This window comes from Cyprinodon variegatus, unplaced genomic scaffold (assembly GCF_000732505.1).
Source record: "Cyprinodon variegatus isolate N-32 unplaced genomic scaffold, C_variegatus-1.0 Scaffold469, whole genome shotgun sequence".
NCBI classification, from domain to species: domain Eukaryota; kingdom Metazoa; phylum Chordata; class Actinopteri; order Cyprinodontiformes; family Cyprinodontidae; genus Cyprinodon; species Cyprinodon variegatus.
Window position 1 is genome coordinate 663,387 of NW_015150922.1, and position 24,328 is coordinate 687,714.

A 24,328-nucleotide genomic window follows, 5' to 3' on the forward strand; every position below is an offset into this window, starting at 1 on the left:
TAACAGAAACCATTTATTTGATTCTTGATTAATAACCCTGCTGATAGCCATAGTCTATATTACTAAATTTCTAAAGCCAACTGGATCCTAACAGCCGATCCAAGAGTCCATTCCAGGAGTCCATCTTTATATAAAAGACTAAGAACCTTTGTAAACAAGCAAATCATTACAATAATTTAACAAATAATTATGAATTGTTTTTTTTACCCTTGATTTGAATGACCTATTAATAGCTACAATTCCCAGTTCTATTTATTTAATATATTCCAAAAATTTCTTGTAAACTTGCACAACAATTGCATCCTAACCACTCATAAGCATATTAACTGTTTTTAGTTCTGGCCCAAGTTGGCACATCATATGCAAAATAGCATGTTACACTGGAATCCCAACTATATCTGTAGTTGAATTACAATAGAAGTGTAAAGGTAGGTTGAATTTAACCATTATTTTATATTGGATTAAAACATTTATAACCATTAAAAATATTATTGTTCAGGCTAAAAGTTAAAACCATAACAAATTCCTGGTAAACATGCATTTCACTCTCTTTTCATCACATTTCTTTTCTGCTCCTCCATTTCTCCTTTTTTCCACACCTCATTATATTCCTTCCTCTATGGTGTGACACAACATTCTCTCCTCACCTCCGCAAGCACCCAACTCCCCCCAAACATTAAAATAACATCTCCCCACCTCTTTCCTCCTTACTGCACCTACCTGATTTACTCAGATCTCTTCTGCCCCCCCACCCTTCTTCCTACTTTCTCTTCCAATCCACCTTAACCTAACCCTTCGTCTCCTTTCTCTCCATATCCCTCTAAACTTTCATCATACCGTGCTACCGCTTGATCTATTAATCTCTGTTCTCACGTAGTCTTCCCTTTCCCCTTGGCTCCTTTTCTTCAATCCTCCCTCACTCTTTCTCACCCTATTTTCTCCACCTCTCTCAACACTTGGCACCTGCTGGTGACGTCGTCTAGACTGGCAAGAAAACGAGGATGGTGAAAGGGAAGAGGCGGATGGAAGACAACACAAATAAGTGAGTGTAAAAACAGGAGGGGGGTAAAAAGACATACACTGTGATAAAGAGAGATCCTTCAGACAAAAGATGAAAAAGAAAAGTGAGCAAAGAGCTGCAGTTATGAGAGGGTTCATGATATCAAACAGAGCTGACAATTTCGAGATGAAAAAGACCTTCATTTTGGTTCTTCTAGAGTTGTCACTTTACTGTGTTTTTCTCAGGTCTAAACTGCTGGCCTTACTCCAGAGAAAACAGCAATAATCATTTTCTAAGTATCCCCACTTCACATTTGAAAAAAACACCTCAGTCCACCCATCTGTTTTCATTTTTTCACAAGAACTGACACACCTACCTCTTTCACAAACTGAATCAAAGCCAGCAGCCATGATCTGAGGGGACTCTCTCAAGTTCTTGCAAATGTAAACCAAATTAGCACCACTGGTGCTGTCATATTGCAAATACTGACAGTGGTAGAGGAGAAAAGACAGTAGAAGACCGGAGAAATGAAACAAATACTTCAGCTGTGCGATGAGGATGCTGAGGATAAGCAGATGCTAGATTACGTCTTTATGTGGCACTTGCACACACAGGTCTGCTTGAAGCCACATGTCTGTGTGCGTGTTTGACAGGAGGAGGTGTCCTGTCTGTCTGTAGCAGGATGTGATAATTAACCTTTCTCCTGCTGAGCAGTGCTTTTACAGCAAAGGGTGTAAGCAGGTTTTATGAAGAACACGTCATATTACACAGTTTAAGGTTGTTTTGAGCTGCTCTACAGTAAAAAGCAATTGTTGGATCAGTTCACACAGACACTATTTTTCCCGTTTGTGTCTATTTTGTTATCTGTTGTACCTTGAAAAAGTAGTTTCATCTTTTAAAATGTTTTAATATTTTTTCTCAACAACCAGGGCAGAGCTAGAGGTGAAATGAATCTGGGAGCTTGGTTTGGTTAGGCATTTCTTCCAGTTGTACAATGGTCTCAAAGTAGAACAGTAATTTCAACATATATACTTGATTTGTGTATAAAACATTTTTTTCAACAATTGTTTTATACACAGTCTGCCTGCAGAAGAAGAAGAAGCACCCCTGGTGAGTTTTGTGCTTCCAAACACAGTAACCTCGTGGTGCAGCATGTTGCTGGTTGAGAGGCATAGACCACCCTTCTCTTATTCAATTCCATTCAGTTTATTTATATAGCACCAATTTACAGTCATCTCAAGGCACTTTACAATTCAACCAGATCATACAGTCCAATTTGATTCAAAGTTTTCTGTCTAAGAAAAACAAGTTGATTGCATCAACTCATTGACTCGAAAGCAATTCCTCACACTAAGAATGCTTGTAGCGACAGTGGAGAGGAATACCTCCCTTTTAACATGGAGAAACCTCCAACAGAACCAGACTCGGTGTGAGCGGCCATCTGCTGAGGCCAACTGGGGTTCAAGAAGACAGAAGCAGACATCCAGAAAGAAGCAGAGATACAAAAGGCAACTGTAAATCAGCTCCGCAGGTGGCACCGCCCAGGAAAAACACAGCCTGGCAGAAGAGCTCCGAGGCAGTTCCCATGTCAGAGGATGAGGAGAGCACAGTCACAGTTAGAACAACCGGACTACTCTGAAAAACAGTCAGATCTCGAACATCAATAAACAAAGGTGTTGATGGCAGCAGCACAGCTGAAATTTCTCTACAGGATGGTGTCACAGCCAAACAGAAATAGACCAGATGAAGCTACTATGAGAAAAAGCAGAGAGAGCAGAACGTTAGAGATTGAACTAAAAAAATTTGCAGAGTAGAATTGAGATTTAATTAAGCAGAATGATGAAAAATGGGTCCCTATGTCCTCCAGTAGCCTAAGCCTATAGCAGCAGGGTAAGCAAACTCTTAAAAGGGTACGCTTAAAACTGTTGCTTCTTCGAAGCTTGTAAGCCTTCAGAACAGATTTTCTGTAGAGCCTTAGATTGCCTCCAGGTCAAGAGTCCCGATAAAGAGAAAAAAAATCACTGAATAGAATCACTGAACCCACCCAGCACTACGTTGCAGAACCAAATGGACCATGAGCACCAAGCCTCATTTAGCAAATACCTACAGATGAGAAGAAACCCGAAAAGTTGCTTGACTCGAAGCCCATGCAACACCTATGAAGACAGTCTGCTCTTTTCCCTTTAGCTGAAAACCGTGGTGAGTGTTATCCCTTAATTTCCCCCTTCTGCAGCAACCTGCTAAGAGCTCGGCCACTTTCAGAAGCCTTGCCTGGTTGCCTCTCAGAGAGAATCTTAGTGCAGCCTAACCTCCCCCTTTTCGGGCTGCAACCCCGCCACCAGGGAGAACCAGCCTGCCCACTGCTTACTCCTCTCCTTTTCCCAAGGACCAGTGAGACCTCTCTGAGCTAAAACATCACACCAAGACTCGAAGAACTGTGATGACCACAGCTTTACTCCATCAATTTCATGAATAAGAATGAAAATGAAAAGATAATGTGAAGTGGATTTATGCATGTTTTTTTAGTTTAGTCCTTGAGTTTGTAAGGTAGCTTGAGTTCAGAATGAATTAACCAATAGAAGTTGGGGCTTTGACTAGAAAATTCTAACCCATGAAGGTAAAATACATCAATTTCTGAGAAATGAATTACTTTCATTTTACTGCAAAATGTGCAAGTTTAAGATATGAAGAAACCACTGGGTGCTATATAGGAAAGTTTTGGAGGTTTTAAAATAGTAAGCTTTGTTTACAAACTCATTTGTTTTGACCGTTAAACACAGCAAATCTGCATTTGCATTTTTGGGCATTTTAAGGCTGTGCCACTTCTTTTATTATCTCTGTTGGACAATTAGCTGCATTCTTTAAGTAAGCACATGACACTGTATTCACTCTTCTAAAGACTCTTACTATTTCACATAAATTAGATAAATTTTCTCTCCCTTTACTTGTGCCTTTATGCCAAGTCATTGCCCCAGTTTCAGTTCCTCGGTCAATTCAAGGATTTCCAGAATTAACAACTAATGGCCTCTGTTGACAAGCACTAGTGAGGGAGGTATTGGAAAATGAGACAAATGTTTTCAAATTAACATATTTTATTAATGCACAGGTGGCTTTCAGCGTTATTCTAAATAAACTCTAAATCCAGTTTTCTCCTCAAAGTACTTTGAAACAGGAAAACAATTCAAATGGGTATATCGTATTCTGTTTATTTCATAATTTCCACAATTTTGACATAATTGAAAGCTTAGGCTCCTTCAGGATCCATAAATAGCTAAAAATGGCCCAGGGTAAACTAATTTGTGGTGTTGCCATGGCTTATAACATGCTTTGAAGAGAATTGCTTAGATCAAATCAATTCTACTAAAGCTGCTAAACTGTTCACGGTCATCCTGCTGGAGGGTAAAATTTATCTCCAGTCATATGTTTTGCACAGCCTAACATGACTGTTCTAAATCTAGCTCCCTGCATATCTCCATCATATCTGACCACCTTCCCTGTCACTGTGGAAGAAAAACATTCCCACAGAGAGATGCTGCCACCATAATTCAATTGTCTGACCTGTGGACAGCTTATTCTTCTACATGATGCCATGTCCAATACAGAAAAATAAACAGTGTATACAATTTTTTTTTTTTTCAGTATGTGCAATAAGTGGGCATGTTGTTGTCTATAAATACAGCTGCACAAAATGTGAAGATGTGAAAACTGTTCGGTAGAATTGCATAAACATTTCAAACAGACTGCTGCATTAATTTGTTCAGGACTATGTATATTTTTTTTTCTTTATTAATATAATTTGACTATTGTTATTTTTAATGGTCCAAATGAGCACAAAGTATCTCTCTATCCTTTGGCTTTGTACCAATTCCTCTTGTGGCAACAATGGCTCCAGAGATTTTTGCATTTTACTTTGCACTTGACTTTCAAAAGTATTAAAGACACCAAATCTGCTTAGTTTAGTTTCCACTTGACTTGCAAGTGGAAAAAACCACTTTGCATGTGAACAATGTTTATATTTGTATACCCTCCACCCATGAAATTTTGCACATGCAATAAAAAATAAAAGGCACCTTCTTTAAAGATCTAGTCTACATGTACAAACAAGTGTGCACCTGATTTAAGACACGCATATTTTCTGAAGACAGTGGTTTGACTGTCTTTTTTTTATATATCAGATATTTATTCTTGCTGCTCTTCCACTCTACCCTGTCCAATCAGAAAAAATGCACTGAACTATGTGGTTGTAACATGAAAACATTTTAATATCTAAGAGGCATGAATAATTTTGAAAGGCAAGGGATATGATTTAGCTTAAAATTCCAGGTTCAACAAGCTGCCACAACAGAAGTGTTCTGCTTTATAATCTATAATTCAAGCCTCTGTCAACATATTATGAGATATCAAATGCATCTTCTCATCTTTGCCTTTGACCTGCAATGGTGAGTGAATAGAGCAGTGAGATGACAGGTCGAGATGACTGACAGCTGTAGTTTCATCAATGGACATGCACTTCAAATGCATAGATTGTTTACAAAAAAAAGCACCAGGAAAGCAGCCGGATGATAATGCATTTAATTCCTTCAAAACTTAACTTTTACAAATTGTTAAATTCTTTGGCAAAGATTCCCGATAGTAAAACTGTATTTATTATTTAGCAGAATGTGACATTGGGAGAGTCATGATATCGATGCCTTATTTGGCATACTGAAACGCAGGATTTGTCTTAGTATTTTATTTCTTACTGGGTATAGCTTCTGTCAATTTTAATGTATAAATTCTGCTAATAATGTGTGGCAGTATGGCATAGCCGATGACACAAGCATTACGTTGATACAAGCATGTTCTAGATTAGAATTGTGAAAACCCTGGGGCCTTTCTTTATACAGTCTGCATGTCATGTTCTTACCTGGGTTATCTCCAGGCATTGCTCAGGAATATTACTTCCCAGTACTCTGTTTTTCCTCTTACTGGCAAAAAACAAGGATGTTAGGTTATTTGATCTCTAAATAATCCTTCAATGCGGGCATACACTGCATGAGCTTTTGTTCTTTTCGAGCCAATTCTCCAGTTGTGTAAGAATTTTTTGGACCGGGCCAAGTTTTGGCCTTGAGTGTCTTCCAATGTTTAGTACACTGGGGGTATCTCACGATAACCTCCCGATCAGGAATTGTAAGATTTAGGAGAAAATCAAATGTTGAAATTCAGTCGGCCCTCTTGAGGTGCTCAGGAGCAAATTCTGCTATTGAAGCAGCTATAAGTGTCTATGAGCCAATTTACCTGAACCTTGCACACTGCACATTTGCAAAGTAGGGAATATTTCTTCTTCTTCCAGATTGATGCATCCGATCAGCGCTATTTCTCGGCACTGCGTCCGATATTTGGTTTTTGCACATACAGTGTGAGCAGTTAGATCGCATCAAAGCATCAGGCTTTACAGTGTAAGAACATACATTGTGAGTTGTGATCTTTTAAACCCTGCGGTTTCATTGTACAGTTAGAGCTGTAGCTGAGTACAATGATGGAAAATACAATTCATTGTTTGTGTGCATGTTTGTTTGCAATTTCTTCATGGGAACATGGAGAACACAAGACAACCTGTCTAAGGTGTACCCAACTTTTAGAGGATGCTGGAGATGAGCATCACCCCCCCCTGCTACCCTGCAGGAACAAGCAGGTACAGATGGATGTATACCTTGTCTGAAGCTCATCTTCTGATTTCTTTTCCTGGTTAACTGGCCCGCAAAGAAGACATGTGCAACTATAAGTTGTATTTTAATTTTTTCAAAAGCCCCATGATGCTTTATACACTGCACTCAATATTTTGTTGAGACTTTATTGGTCCAGCTATGTAAAGATAGCAAAAGCTCCAACTGGTACTTGTATAGAGCTTTAGGTCTAAGGACATTTAGTAACTCACCAATTAACACACACATTCACACGCCAAAGATGGTTTGTAAGCTACACTGTACCCACAGCTGCTATGGGGAAGACAGACAAAGGTGTGGCTGTGATACAATCAGCACCCCCAGGCCCTCAGGTTACGAACATTAGACCAAGCGGTTAAAGTGTCTTGACCAAAGACACAATGACCAAAACAAACAGACTGGAGCTTGAACTGGCAACTGACCATCCAAGGACAAACCAGCTGAACCAATACATCATATGATTAAGACAATACATTAACACAAATTGTCACCAGCAGATGCAGACCGTCCGCAGAGACATCATTACCAAACAAGTCTAAATATCTTTATTTTTAAATGGCTTAATGTTGTAAGGAAAGCAGCACTCACTTTCCTGTGAGCAATATCCCAAACTGTGTTCCTTTTTAGCTAATCATTAAATCATGCAATGTTTTCTAGATTCTTAAGTTAAGTTTATTGAAGAAATTAATTATTTTATAGCTGCAATTGATAATATAATTATAAGAATTATGTTTCCTTTAAGTGTTGCTGTTAATTAGCTTGCGACACCCAGAGAACAGAGAGTTTTCCAGGCATAGAAGAAATATGAAAAACTAAAAATGAATAGAACAAATTAAGATTAATCTCAAACCTTATCTAGCTAACTTTTATGCATTTTGTATTTTCACAGTACTGTGAAGAAAAGAGTGCAGAGGACAGATAATAAAAACATTTAAAACATTTTTCACCATAAAAACCTGCATTTGCTGTGTTAGTTGCTAAACAGAAAATTATTGCAACACAGTAAAAGAAAAATATGTGCAAATTGTTCCCAGCTGTTGGGCTCAATGGGTGGGATTCTACCTCCATGTATTTAGTGCAAACTACTTTGTGAATCTGGTGCAGTGCTGATATAAACAATGTGATCAAAAGAGAGTTGCAAATAGCAGAGAAGATTGCATTGTTTTGTGAAATTCCCTCTGAGACTGCGGCGTCAGGAACTGCATTGGTGAATGAATTAAGTGGAACAGAATTCCAACACTGATGCCGACCATGTAATGCTGATGAAATGTAATGTTTCATTCTACGGCAAAAGCTAATGTGTTTTTAAAGATAACAGGAACATTGCATTGATCTACATAAAAGAGTAAACTTAAAACCTGTTTTTACTTTTACATATGGATAAGGATCAGGTACGAATAACCTTTACAGTACCTTTACAGAGAAAGGGTCTCTCATCAGATAGATTTTTGCATGAGTTAAGCTAACCGTGTAACAACAAGCTGAAAACGAATACAACCAAGGTTTTGTTGCTGGCAATGTGGACCAAACTCCTGCTCCACTTGTTAAGAGTACAATACACAGAAGTCCAATAATGGGACACCACTCTGGTTCAGAGCTGGGGAGTGTTCCTCCCAATCACACCCCTACAAGTGTCACTGTTCTTTTCCACGTTGCCGTCAGAGTCCCTAAAGTTGTTTTGACATGACTGGTTTTACTGATTCCTTACACTAATGTTAATATGATCTGATTCTGTATGTTTGTGCACACAAACTTGACCTTATAAAGATGGTTCTGATTCTTTGGTTTAAAAATATTTTTTTTAATGAATATATGTCTTATAGTGTGTTCTATATGTCTAAGGCATTATTTTGACAATTTCCTAAACATTTGTTTGAATCCTGCTTTGTGTCTAAAACTATTTTTTGAGCTTTTTAAATTAAAACAAGGTTACTGCATCTGATTTGTGCTTCGCCTAAGCCTAGGTGAAGCACAAATCAGATGCAGACCAAAACGGCAGACCAAACCAGATGAAAGTGCGCATTCAGCTCGGCAAAGAACTCATGCTCTTCCTCAAGTCCTCAGACATTTTTCTTTCGTTGTTTCTTTCTTTGCACAGGTAAACAGCACATTTCTTCTTCTACGCTTGCATTATCGGCAGATTAGACGCTGAATGCGCACTTTCATCTGGTTTGGTCTGCCGCGGTTTCCGTAGACTCGTGAACGCGCTTTTAGGAAATCCTGTACACTACTGTTTATGCTCTAAAATCATTCTAAATGACTTCGTTTCGAGTAAATTATCGACGCTACCCACTCAGGACACTTGGAATACATTGGACGAGCAGTATGGAGGAATATTGACACGTTTTTTGTGGACTTTTATGGACCTTTCTGCCTCGGGCGCTGGGGACCTCCATTATTTGAATGTCAGCAGACAGCAAGAAGCCTCCCAGATCTCCAGATGCATTTGAGATATCAAAAAAGTACTCCAGAGTGTTGTTCAGCATGGGGGGGAGTAGAAAATGAAGGCTAATCATGTTTTGGGTGTACTATTCCTTTAAGGATAAATTACGTCAGACAGCAGTGGTTCGCTTAGGGACTGAATTTTTTTTTTTTTTTTTTTTTATGGGAAAATTTAAAAAAATAGGCTTCTCCATTATAAAAGTTAATAAAAGTGGTTAATATGTAACAATTGGATCAAAGCAAATATGCATCACATCTCCATTCTGGCAATAACAATTTGACATTAGCTTTGTGTCCCTCACTCACATGACCTAACAGCTATCGAAAATAAAATTGAGAAAACCCCCCCTGAAAAACAGGAAAATTCATTACATTTGGACAAAGGACTATGTGCCGGTTCTCTAGGCTAAGATGCTGATTTGACATTCTTTTTGTGTCAATGGGTCACAAGACATGAGAGTAAATATTTTTCAGTCATCAAGACCCTTTAGTTTTCACATTTTTTGATGGTCCTTATAAGAACAACCATATGTGGGAAGAAGAAGTAGTCACACAGTATCTCTAAGCCAGCAGCTCGAACCCCTATAGCTAAGCTCAGGGCTGATGGCCTCCTTCACAGAACATTCCCTCAGTCTAAAGTGAAGAAGGTGAAAAGAAAATTTCCATCCCATACGACAGCACAGTCGAAAAAATGTTCAGTGCTCTGCTCACCATGTCTGCCAATGGTAGCTGTAAGGGTCAGTGGGACAACTTTCAAATAATATATCTGGGTGGAAGAACAGCTCTGGAGCGGTGCAAGGCAGACTATGCTGTTGTATCCCAGTATCATGACTACATGGACATATATGCTTTAAGATAAAACATTGCTGTAGTAATTATGTGTTTTAATTTAATGCACAAATTTAAAAATGTTAATTCTTCAACTGACGTGCATTTTCTCAGAGGGATGTATGAACGATGCTGACGAAACAAACTTGGGTGCATTTGTCTTAAAAAAAACATAAAAACAAACAGAGAGAGAGAAAACAAAAGCCTTAAGTGAAGGCCAATAAAGCAGATGGGCCAGCAGTAGAGCAGCATATGACTTTGCACCGTGAGCATCTCCAGTAGCAGTATCCTGGCCAAACCTTGGCTACTAATGAGGCTCTAGACACAGTCCTTAGTGAGCCCACTCCAAACACTGAACCAGAAAAGCATACACATCCCCATATACACACACTATGTCCCACTATCATTAAATTGACTTTCATTTCCCACTCATGTGTATGGCCTAACCCAGACCCTGACCCTAAACCTGACAATTAATAACACCTAACCCCTTAACATAAAGTAACTCCTAAACCTAACTCCAAACCCAGAAGGAGAACTTATTTTCACAAGGATCAGTCACTGGTCCAAACAAGTTCCCACAATGTAGCATATTCCTTAAAAATCGTCCCCACGAGGTAACAAATAAATGCTCACACAGTTACAAGCACACACACAAACAAAAACATGTGAGGAAATGGACAGAATGCTTGGGTGTAAGTAGGAATCCTTAGGTGCATATATAGAAACTTGGTTTTACAAAGCTTTGGGCAACAACTGTACGCCAGAAAAAATAAACCATGGTGCAACAGTAAGGTTTCTGTGTTTTGGTGAAAATCTTTGTAATTCCTTTAAGGTGCTGATGTCCTTCTCTTTGTCGCAAAGGATGTGGGAAAATATTAATCTGACATCACCGGACCTTTTTATGCATGTTTATTAACATGTAGAAGAAAACGCACGCTACTCCGAAACTCTTTTTTTAATAACTCTTTCAAATGCTAGACTAAAATATATGAATTTAGTAGTGTATGCAAGGGTTCATGGAACAGAAAAAGAAACAAGACTTTGTTTCAATACTGTGAGTGATAAGTCTCTACTTTCCTTCTAATTAGATGAAAACTTTGTTCTTTTGCAAAAAAAAAATATATATATATATATATATTATATATATATATATATATATATATATATATATATATATATATATATATATATATATATATATATCACAAGGTCAGCTAGAATATTTAAGGATTGGTTTCTAAGTAATTGAAAACATTTTTGTGAATGAACTGCAGGATTCTCTTTCTGCGGCTACTCCTGCTGTCTAGTGGCAGTACTTTTCAAAGCAGTGACTCCTGCTGTTTAGAAAGCAAACTGCAGTAGCTGTGCCAAAGCATTAAGAGAATTTAGGATGCCTTTTGTCATTATGTAAGCATAGTGAAATTTTTGAGGGACACTAGCTCAGAATTCACATATAGTAATGTAAAAACACATATAAACTAGAAAAGCGACCTGAGAGCTCAGACCTCTGCCAAGCAGCATATTTTGCCCCTTATTGTGACCTGGATTTGAGCACCCCTGGTCTAGATCATTCCCAATTTTTTTATGAATTGCTCCTTGGCATGAGATGCACCTTTGGTAGCAATCATTTCATTAGTTTGTATACCAGGCAAAGCATGTGTCTGCAGCCTCCGCTGTTTTTTCTGCTCTAACCTTTTTATTTACTCTGCTTTTTCGTTTGATCAGCAGATCGAGACTTCAAAACACAGGCATGGCTCATCATGCCTGTGTTTTTTGTCTTCAGTATAATACTTCTGAACTTTTTTGAGTCTGATGTTAAAGCTGCCAATAGTCACTGCTGCCACCCGATGGTTTGAGGGGGGGACTGCTTGTTCCGCCAAATCCTGTTAAAGAATCATTTAAAACATTCCTGCATCTGGATTATGATGTGGGTCATCACAAAAATTTAATGGATTGTTCCTTGGACTGAAGTGTACCTTTGGTAAAAATGTCATTATAATACGTTCATAACTTTTCAAGTTATCATGTGCAGAGACAGACAGACAAATACACACACACAAACTATACTACTCCCTTTGGTGGAGGTAATAAAATACAAAAAAGGACATCCTTAGATGGGACCCACGGAAACATAAAACCACCATAAAAGTTCAAACTAAAAGATTTCAGTCCTTCAGAGCTTGATTCACCATCATTACATGGACAACTTATATACATGAACAACTGAATTCTGATTGGCCTCAAGATTTTTTGGCATTACTCTAATTCTCTCCGTAGTTAAGCTGATGTTTTGTCATTATTTTCATCACGATACCAATGTTATGAACTGCATTTTGTGGATAGCAGTGCATTTACATTTTAAAATGTATATGAAGTAATAAAGAGTCCTCATTTGAAGGTTAAACAGCTGAAATTATGACAAAATGTTCTTATGAAAGAAAGTTTTGATGTAAATGATTTCATAAATATTCCCCTTCAGGCTCAGAGAGTCATTACTGAGCTTCATTCACATTTTTTGTATTCCAAAGAAACATTTTTCCTTTAAACTGAACCCTACAGTAGTACATCATACACCATGAGAGAAGAACCAAGTTGTATAGAAAGACATTTTTTCCTCATGGATGATAAATATTCAGCTCAATTTCAGAGTAAAACTGCATCACATCAAAGAATCACAAAGCTGAGATGCCAGACCCTACACCTAAAATCATGGGTAAAAAATACACATGCCAGCAAAGTGAATACTTCTTTGTAATATATTTATTACCTTTTTGGAAAGTTTGTCATTTCTAAAGCATAGAGTTTACCAAAACCATAGTGGTTGCTCACCCAGATGGAGAGGAGAGATATGATATGATTGTGGTTGGATCTGCAACATTAATCTCAGTATTCCTAAACTGGAAGGTCATTAAAGTGAGAGACTAAATATTCCTGTGTTTTACTCAATATAGCCAAGAACAAAGACTATAACCAACAAAATTCCCTAATAACTTGCTTTTTACTTTCTTAGTGTTCTACTGAATCCACTTGTATGGTAAAACCAGCTGTTGTTTTTATACAGACATTATTGAAAACAGTCCTCTATTTTTCTGGAACAGGTGCTTTTCCATTATCCATCAAATGGCTTCAATTATAATTAGGAAAATTAATTTGTTCAATGGAAACATTGCAATTTCGAAATGAAGACTCATGCTTTTTGATAAAAAATGCTTTGATTGGTTGGATAATGGATCGCATCAAAATGATTATTCTTTTTTGTTGCGTCTCATGAGTTACGTTATCTGCATATGTACCTTACTGCCTTGTAAGAAGATAATGAAGAAGACTGGAAGTAGTTGGAGAATGATGGTGCAGCATATTCTGATTCATGAGACTGAGGACTTTTTGCATTTAGTCTGCGGTGATGAGCACCTGGATATATGTCACGTGTTTAAATCCACCGCTGCCATGTTGTTTTCAAGAGTTATTGCTTGAACAAACATATACATGTTTGTTTATATATGTTATAATAGTTGAATTGGCTTGATTATTTAATTTTGCTTTTCCTCACTACACAGGCAAAAATGGTGTAGATAACAAACAGTATTTTTAGAGATGTAATCATTTTCATTAATTAATTATTTAATTTTCTAATTAATATCAAACACCATATGTTTGATAAAAACTCCCATTTGTATCTAATATTATTTAAAGCTATATACTGTAGTTATAGCGACAGTTAGTTGCCTAGTAACTAATTACTTTGATTGATTATTAACTGTGATAGTAACCGATTTATTACCTCAGTTACTTTTAGGGTTAAGTAATAACAACCAGTGGCTCTTTTAAGTAATGTGCCAAACACTTTTGCTGTAATGATGTCATAAACTAACATCTTTTGACATGCTTTTTATACTGGGGTCCTATTTTATAGCCTGTTGTAGCCTTTTAATATGCATGTGTAGCTAAGAATTCTAATTTCATTTTCTGCTTATTGTTATTATCAATCTAAATCATGATTATATCTATATAGATAAATTGTAGTCTACAGATATCTTGACTTGTTGTCCCATCACTCTCACTAAAATATGTTTTCAAATATTTATTACATGATTATTTAAGGATTGAAAGCTGTTTTGTGTTACAAATCACATAAAGAGAAGTTGTCCAAATCCATAGATTTTAAGATCATAAACAGTAACTGCATAGTGCCAGCTTTTGAGTGATAGAAAGGGGGGGAAATACTGATTGTTAAACAACAACAAGATTAACCATCTCCACCAGTTGTGTTTTTTTTATGCTGTTTATCAGAATCTCAATATTTTTCAGAATAACATTATTTGTTTTAGAGGTGGATTTCCTTGGTAGCACAAATCTTTTACATACATGACAGCTATGATTTGGATTATCGATAATTCAGCAGGAATATTCCCACAACAGCATATTTCTCTTACATAAAAAAGTCTTACATTTATACCAAGTCTCTGATTTGGTATAAATGTATTGATCAAATTTTAACGAACACACAGATTAAAGTTGAGTTAAAAGAAAATGTGTCTTACAGGACTGTTTCTGATGCAACAGTGCTAATGAGTAATTAATTTTACTGAGCACCAGGCTGCACAAACATTAGAGAGAATAGCCAGATTAGATATTTGTAATTCATTGAAGCTAATAATACTTCAAAAGTGAGAATATCTTACAAAACATTTGTTACCCTCAGCAGGGAGGAGCAGTGCAAAGTTAAACAAAGCAGTTTTAAATCTTTGAAAATCTTCCAGACATATCTGTAAAAAATAACACAACAAGGAAACTTCGAATGGTGAAATATAAATTTTGAATAAGGCAGGGTAAAATATGTGGAGCATCAGAAATATAATAGATTATACACGAAGCTGCACTAAAGCCTTTCACTTTGAATGGGAATGCCTTTAAGTGTAAGTGTTAAGTATTTAAATCATGATACAGAGCAACAGAACATACTCTCATATTTAACCATTTATAACACTGCAGCATAAACTGAAACAGGGAACGAAACAGAGCTATACATCCATCTTCTGTCATGCAAAAGTGCCTATTGTATCTCCAGCTGTCTATGGGCGAGAGGCGGGGTACACCCTAGACAGGTCAATACAAAACAGAAAAACATCCTTTCACGCACACGCTCATACCTAAGGAGAATTTAGAGAAGCCGATTAACCTACAGTAACAGTCATGTTTTTTGGACTGTGAGAGGAAGCCGGAGTACCCAGAGTGAACCCACGGATGCTCAGAAAAACCCTGGGTTGGGAATCGAACCCGAGACCTTCTTGCTGCAAGGCAGGCATGCTACCCACTATGCAAATTCAACAGGAAGTCTATACACACGGTCATTTATCTAATAGTCTGATCTGGACTGAGCAACAAAAAGCTGTCATGTATACAAGCTCAACTTTGAATAATGACAAACGTACATCTAGCTATTATCAGACTCAAAAGCGAATCCTCTTCTGATGTCTTTCTGGATCCGTCTCAAAAACATCTCCAAAAACAGTGAAATTCCAGTTGCCTCTAATTTGATTGTTTTATGTTTGGCTAAGAATGCTTACAGACATGTTCTGATAATATATTTTCTTGGAAAATATGTTTTGTAAATTGAGCTCATAATTAGAGCCTTACATATATTCAATTATTGTTTACCTTGAATGGTTATGTAATGCTGATAAATAATCATCAGCATACTTAAGACATGTTCTTTGTAAAATTTTATCACAAACTACAAGTAACGTTCAGCAATCCACCTTGAAAAGCTTAAAAGGGGCCTATTCAGGTACTATGAAAATGAAAAAAAAAGCAGAAAAAAAGTCATATGTTCCTCTTCAAATAAATGCGCCAAGAGTTCGTCTTGATATATTTTCCTTTTTAAGTCTTTTTTAAAAAGGCAAATATTATATGCATTACATTTCCATATAAAAGCTTTTGTAAGGTCATAGTAAATGACAGAGTTTGCAATATAGTTTTATTAGAACAGCCAACACAGGACATTGGGTTGAAGAGCTGAATCAGGCCTGTTGCTACATAACTGACAGAAATGAGATTTTTATTTTAACAAATAAAAATGTTTACTGCTGGTCATCTTTAAGGGCAGAGCGCACTGGCATCTGAACACCAGGCTATGTGCTTGCACCTCTGTTGTTAGGACGGTAGATCACCGAAACTACAAAAATAAAGCAGTTTTTGACTCAAAGCCCTAAATGAAAATGAACAACTCTGTGTATATATAGTGAACAAGGGTTGGGTCAAGCTTTATTACTCACAGGTCCAGGCGGAGATTTAAATGGGAACAACTGTAGAAAAAACTGGTTGGAACACAGTTGTGGTCCAATTTTTCCACTCATTGCAGGACTCTAGTATGGATCAAAACTGCTCACTGGGACAGCTCAAAATAAAAAAAATAATAGTAAGGTTGCCTGTTAAGTTCTCCTCAAGGGAACGGTATGCATAGTAGGATATCTGGTCAAAAGCTGTCAGTCAGAACAAGAAAAATTCTTTATTAATTTTCTCTGTATGACATTTCCCTGAGTCACTTTTATGAATGAGTGTCTTACCAATTGTGTTTTCTACATTAGCTGGATGGGGTTTGAAAAAGAGAATGATCTTACTGTTGGTGTCACTTGCGGCCTCATTCCTGCTCCTTCTTTAATAGATACCATCTTTTGCACCTGAAGGCAATGTTGTTGTGAAATTGCTGTTTGGTCCCAGAGCCAATGGCTGTGTTCTCGTTTTTGTGACAGGGTGAACGGAGAAACCTAAATCTGACAGTAAACTGCTGGCTGGTTGTGACATCTTCCACTCTTACGCTTATTTTACCAAGACTCCCAGTTCTATTATTGTCTCAAAAGGGGGTGTAAAGTAGTAAAACCTTTTGATAAAATTTAATTTGGTCTGGACTCCATATGCTGTGTGTGCTGTAAGATGTTTTCCACAAACAGACTGTAACACTAACACATAAGAACAGCTTACTATTTCTCTCTTATCCCTCTTCTTCTTCTTCTTCTTCAAAAAAATCCTCACTCATTGTTGGAATTAGAATTGGTTTAATGGTCAGGTTTTCTTCACACAAGAAATCTTCGTTTGGTTTTCCATTATTCTCAATTAATCATAGACTCCTTAAAAGTAAATATGGACATTTGTTGAAAACAAAAAAGCTTAGAGGCTTCCCCTTCATATCACTGGCTCACAGTTAAAGAGCAACTATTTTTCCAGACACACTTCACTTCTAAAAAAATAGTATTTTAATGAAAAAAGATCTTTTGGTAGAACATCTAGGTGGCCTCTGGTCATGCTTGTTCTTCAGAAGCTAGAGCAAGACTGCGTTTAATTTCCCTGTAAAAACAGATTAACACAGGCTTGACAATTTTGATGGGATTATGAATGATATCTCACAGTACTGCTTGGCCATGTTTACGTGTTGAGCCACAGAAAGCTACCCAGAATAATGACCTAATCTAAAGAGTGAATGTACGGAACAAAGCTGTGCCAACTTACAGAGTTTTTCTTTGTTTGTCTTTGTAAACTGTAAATTATATATATATATATATATATATATATATATATATATATATATATATATATATTTTATTTATTTATTTATTTTTTTCCAACAATGGGTGTCAAGGGGTTATTATCACCACTTTTGCAATTTAGTAACTGAAACCCCAAATGGTATTAAGATGTGAAATGCAACAAGCGCAGATAATTGAGAGGAATATTAGTGTGAGGGTGGCTACATAGATCGATTAAGCAAGAAGCCCAACTTAGACAAATGCAATTCTCTACTCTATAACCACAGCTCAGTACCATTTACATCACCAGTAGTTCAGATTCAATAAAAAAAAATGTAGCAACCACGTAAATGTAAAGAAAGCAGTGCAGCCAAGAGAAAAGCTACAAAATGAAGAGAATGGATTGTTTGGAATAAATTAATACGCTTGAAAATAACTAAAGTCTAGGTTTTGAAGTAGGTAAGTGTTTCTGATTGATTTTAGCCCAGCAGTGAAGGCCTTGAACGCCCTCACAGCCCACCACTGGGAAAAATAAAGGGTCTTATAGTTCGTTTTTGCGAGTTTAACAAATTAATATTTTGGTCAAAAATATTGTATTCCCATGAGATATTTTACTAGAAAACAGACAACGAAAGGATTCTCAACTACTCTATTTTTCCATCTTTAGCCTAATTAGCTAAACTACTTGCACAGACCGCAGTACTTAACATAATCAATTTTTATCATAATGATGAAGTCATATTTCTTTAACTTTACCACTGCTCCACAAATATGTTTTTATTTCATTAAAGTTATTTCTTTCAAACATTTTAATGATCAACTCACCATAGAATCCTTCGCCATCAGCACTGCCCTAAAGCACAGTTAAACAAACTTAACCAGTGCGACTGACTCATCTAGAGAGGATTGAATTCACCTGCCCAGTCATTCCTCCTGTGTGTTAGCCCAGCAGATGGGCTATAAGGAGACCAGGTGATCATCTCTCACAGAAATTTGACTGATTGAACAGAAATCTCATCCATTGCTTGTGATAATAAATATGCTCACCTTTACGTTTCAACCGTCCCTAGAGGATCTACTTTGCTCATAAATATATGTCTTCAGCATTTTTCTCGTTTTCCTTGCACTTTCTCCAGTGCATGCAGATGCTGCAGCAGAACTGCAGCAAAACTACAATTAGTGTGGAGATTATAAATGCAGAATCCTAGAACCTTAAAAAGATGAGTCTCCAGGTAAGCGACTTCTTAAAGATAAAAAGAAAATTGTTGAAAAAAAAAAAACTTAATCTATTGGTGCCTAAAGAATATATAACAGAATTAAATAAAACAGGAACAAAATGGTTCAATTTTACATTTCGGGAATGCTTTGGTTTTTCTTTTTTTTTTATTCTTTTTTTTAACACTGTTAATTCACAAGTGAATTGTGATGAATTGGAAAATAATAATTATGACTCATTTCCTTTCCTAGTTGAGAAGTTCAGAAAGTTAATTTATTATGACTTTAAAGAGCTTTATGTTTCTGAAAGATTATATTTACGTTATTCTGACATGGCCACAGAAAGAAGAGAGAGAAGACGGAGCTAAGATCAAAAGGTCAGAAATCAAAGACATCTAATAGAATTAAATGCAGGGTGTCCACATCCCTCATGCTGTACATTTGAATCTTTATAGGTTACGTCCCACAAAAACTCAACATTTATTCTAATAAAAAATATACTTTTTTGCCTGCAAAATTATGCAGACTACTGGTGGCTTGACAGTTGTTTAGCAAACAGTCACTGACACCATAAAACCCTCCCACAAGACAGAAAACTTGGTTTGAGGTCTGAGGTACACAGGCTGCCTTAAGGTTGAGTAATGCTTGGAAACAATAGGCACAGAAAAGGAGCCAGCTGACACAGCTTTTATACTTTTCCTACAACAATCTGTTAATAGAGGTTGCATTTATGAGCTAAATCACAGAATGTCTTTATATGTTTAAATTAGCAAACTCTCGCCAGTAGGAGCTGTTGCTCACTCACCATGTTTTTCTGCCCAAATCTGTCTGCATATGTACAAATTTTCTTAGGTTTACTGTTAATACTGACACCATGTGGAGAGGTGAAACCCCAAAATGACATAATTTGGATCTGCAGGTCTCTTGGACGCGTGAAGCATGAACTGAATTTACAAGGTGCTGTCTATGGCTGGGGTCAGAGCTTCAATAGCGATTGCTTGCATTGTCAGAACAAGGAATACAACAGTTATATTCATTGTGTAAAGCCATTCCTTTACTGAAGGAAAAAAATCTGAGATGTTAACTATTAAGGCTATGGAGCAACATGATTGATGTTTTGGGAAGTTCCCCTTCTCAGATAAAAGTTAATGTGGTTTGTCATAAAAAATCTGTAAAATTATTCAGGAGTAATAGAATCAATATTGATTATATAGCACTGAACCATTTCAGAAAGCTGAATTCAAACTTTATGGAGATGTTGGGACCTGCCCCCACTGTCAAAAGAACCACACCCCAGTTAAATAATCATGGTATGACTGCTTTAGCCATGCCTGATGAAGAATCTATATTGCGGAAAAAGAGAATAGGAAATAGTGGACCAAACAACACCTATAAGCAGAAGGTGGCCATAATAGCATCCTGAACTGTAATGTAACTCATGAAAGTAAACAAAGCCAAGCTGCTCTTGCTTGTAGCTACGGAATAGGGCTGGATGATAATACCTCAAATAAATATCATAATAAATTGGTCAGTTTGAACTTGATAATGATGAATGCAAGATAAAGCTTCAACTCCTCTATCAGAAATAAAGGCATGTATAGGAAATGCACCTGATCAATTTATAATTTATTTATTGAATAAATCACATTGCATATTACAGTAATTTTAATTAAATATCAAGTCTTGTACCCATTCAGGTTAAAACATTGAACAAAGGGTCATTGAACAGAAGAATAATGTTACCTCTTCTGCAAACATTTTTTTGCAGAGGTAATGGAGCCTTTTGCACATCTTTGGACTCAACAGCATGGTTGTGGTGTAGGTGGTGGATGTTGAATGTGTTACTTTGGGTAATCCTGAAAGTTTTCAGACAAACTTTGCATTTCATGTTCTTTTGCTTAACATCGATGCCGTAATTGTGGTGCCACAGAACTGCGTGTGTAGTGAGAACAATGTGCATCGTTTAAACTCGCAATCCCTCATTAAAAAAACGGTCTGAGGTGCACTCATCTCTGACAAAATGCTCTCTGCTTCTTCTCTGCGCTCCCAGCTTCCTCTCTGCTCTTGCTCAGCTCCACAGGATTAACTGATGTAATTTCTTTATATGGAGCTAGATCGGTCTCAATTCTCAGAAATACAAATATGTGATTCATACATGCACAGGACAAGACCAACACATGCACGGAATGATTCACGCAAGCACACAAGATCCACACATGCACAGAACAAGATTCACCAAAGTATTTCTGGTTCATAAACTATTATAAATTAAATTACACCAGTGGTCCAGTGGTCTTAAAACTTCACTGCATTTGTGTGTGGATTTTTGAGACTGCCCTGAAACAACCAAAGCATCCAGAGAATCGATGCGTCAAAGCGAGATGACCAGCATTTGACGCAGCATCCACATTTTGGTGTTAGGGTTTTTGATGCCAAAAATGTGTTCGGTGTGAACGCAACATTTAACACTTTAGATTCTCAAACTGACTAAATCAAAACTGCACAGCATTGATACAGCTGAACTTTTACGTGCATTTACTGTACAGCATACGGATATGTTTTAGAGTCTCAATATTTGTTATTTAAAATCTTTTGGAACTTGATGAGGCATTAAGTGAATTTATTGATGTGAATGAATATAAAAAATATTGTTGCTCAGATCTCAGTGGCAAACAGAGATGAGAATTGCTGATGATGATAGAATGGGCAGATTTATGAGAGGAGAGATATCTTCCCCCGGAAGTGGACTGGAGATAAAGGAAAAGGGGAGCTGATTAAAGAAGCAGGTAGATCGGGGTAGTGAAGGGGCCGGAGATGGGTTGCAGCTTGGTTTTATGACAGATAGAAATACAAAGAGGTGCTTCAAAAGGAAAGTCTTGAATGCAATTGGCAAATTAGGAGGCTTCCAGAGCAGGAGAAGGCTGGATCGAGACTATGCGGCTGCCGGAATGATCAGGTAAGGCTAGGCAGATTCTTACATATTGAAAATATGCCTAAGATCTGTTTCCATAGTACTTATTAACATTTAACTTTGCTGAGAAGCTGAATTGTAGGTTTTCAGTAGCTGTAACTCATCATCTAAATGAACAGAAATTAGCACTTGAAAACTATCCTTCTTTGTGGAATAACTCTTTTTAAAAAAAAGGATTTCCCTTCACTAACTGTGTTTTTTGAATAGACTTCAATGATATTCCTTTTTTTTAGAACACTGTTTATGTTTTTATAATTATACTTTTTTATAAACCTTAATCACTGTTTAACCTGTTTCATTTTTTTTTTTTTTTTTTACCATTTTACCAAACAGGCTTCACAGATAAAGTTAGAAAAAATGTACATCTACTGTCTAAAATAATTTGGAAGTAAAATAAAAGACTTTGAACTAGTAACAAAAAAGCACAACATGTACACCCCAGTTTGCCCAGGCTCACACTGTTACGCTGCAGTCAGATATTACAAAGGAACCCTGTGTGCCCAAACACAAGGTCAGAGCCAGTTTATAGCAGTGTGGTGCATTTAATTTTCTTTTGAAACTGTTGTAAGTCTACTGGCATTATTACAGAGCATCCCAGCCTGAAAGCAATAAGCATGAGATATAGAACCGCTAAAAACTGCACTCCATAAATATTACTACTGTCGTTGCTTTCTGAAAAAGTTTTGTTGCTCTAGTTTTTCCCTGGTGGACCTTATTATGAATAACAGACTCTGACGGTTTTAAGACCCCAAGGAAAGGGATGGATGTATAATACAAGACTCTCAAACATTGTTCAGATTTACAGCAAAAATTCATGATCTATCATTTTGATTTAAAAATATTAAATGGAACACAGTGACAAATATTGCAAACATGTTGCAAGTGTCTCAGTAAAAAGTGTAATACTTCTGATTCAGTTTGGGACACATTTGATGCAGCGTTAGAGCTCCCCGCCACTCATTCTCTTTGCTATCCTTACAGCGTTATTGTTGTCGCAGCGAGCAGAATAAGTTCTGAGGCCCCACATCTTCTACTGATGCATTCGCACATTGTACTGACTGTTGACGGCATGTGGTTTTTGTGGGTGAAATGTAAGGGTAGGAGGAACAGAAGGAAAACATAAAAAATATGGATCTTACCTTAAGAAGTTCTTGAGTACGTCAAACTGCACAAAGAAAGAAGAGAAAAGAAGGGGCAAAATAAGGGGAGACAAGGAGGGAGAGAGGAAAACATATTGTTATAAGACCACTGGTTTAGGCTTAACAGCAGAAACAAGCTATAAAAGAAGTTAACAATATATAATAACTGTCAAAACACACTGGATTCAATTTGACAATGATCTGAGACAAAACATTAGATCATGTTGGGTTTCCATAGCAGTTAGACTATCTTAGAGGGAATTTGGCTACCAAGACTTCTTGCTGTTTTTGATTATGTTGGTTGCAAAATTGTTTTGCCTTGGCATTTTAAAAGAAGAACATTGAGCATTTGAATGTCTGGAACTAAAGAACAGAATCGATTCCTATACAATATAATTGTTTCAGAATTTCTGAAAACTACTTAGGTGGATTCTAAATCTGCTTAATCTAGTGGTATGTCGATGGACCTACTAGCCTATGATCTTTTTGAAAAAATTGGATCCCCTTCTGTTTTATTATATAGTATTTTCTATATTTCATCAATTTATACAATAATACAATTTATACAATAATACAATATATTGTAAAAATAGTTAACATAAAATCTGATAATCAACAAATACATGGGAATATTTCCTTTTATTTCCTGTAATTGTGTTTTAGAAATAGAAGAGACTAAACTTAATGAGATACTATTGGTAAGGGTCATGTAGTCATAGTTTACCGTGGCTGTTTAAAACTCTTTTCTTTTAGTGAATGTCTGCCAGATAATTATAAGTAGGTAATTCTTAGAGACTGACTAATATTCTATAGCTGTACAATGCAGTGGCAAATAGCACTAACCCCTCCCCCACCTGTTTCTGTGACGTGTTGGTCACACCTTGCTGAAAAAAAACAATAAGTGATAATGATACTAAGCATTTCAAATCGGAAACAACACACAAAGCACATACTGTGGTGCAGTTGGGTGAATGTAGCCTAGTCTCTAGGGAGACTGTTTTCTGCAGCCTAGGCATTTAAGTGTTGGTATCAAAATACACTAAGGAAGCAAATCAGCTCCAAAGACACACAGAGGTTGCTGCTTTTCTGAACTGATAAAAACACTTCTCAGAGCCATCACTGAGCTACTTTTATCTTTTAAAGTCATACGGAAGCGGCTGTTCCAACGGTGGCAGTTCCGAATTCTCCCGAGTGGTGCCCAACTTTACACGAGGGAATAAAGTAAATGTGATTGGTCGATTATCAAGGGGGCTGGGTTGTTGTGGCGGAAGGTTCGCAAGCAAAATGTTCACGGGGACGAAGTTGTTGTGGAAGAGGACGCAAGGGCAGCAGAAACTTGGTTTGGTGTAGAAGGCTTACAGCCGTCCATGTTTGAGCCCTTGCCTCACAACGCTGCCATTTCTGTTAGCTCTACGCCTCCCGAAGACACAGACATCCATCCCCGTGAGCACTGGGATGTAACTCAATGGTAAAGTAAATGAGTCTTATTTCAAGTGTTGATG

At 37.0% G+C, this 24,328-nt stretch overlaps 1 protein-coding gene across 1 annotated transcript in view; it reads right to left on the reverse strand.

Moving 5' to 3' along the window:
- Positions 1–22,853, reverse strand: part of LOC107094191 (receptor-type tyrosine-protein phosphatase delta-like) — a 213,406-nt gene extending 190,553 nt beyond the window's left edge. The window contains exon 1 of the mRNA XM_015389642.1: positions 22,827–22,853. The gene's annotated coding sequence lies outside the window, so the exon portion shown is untranslated. The remainder of the gene's footprint in view (positions 1–22,826) is intronic.
- Positions 22,854–24,328: the final 1,475 nt, after the last annotated feature.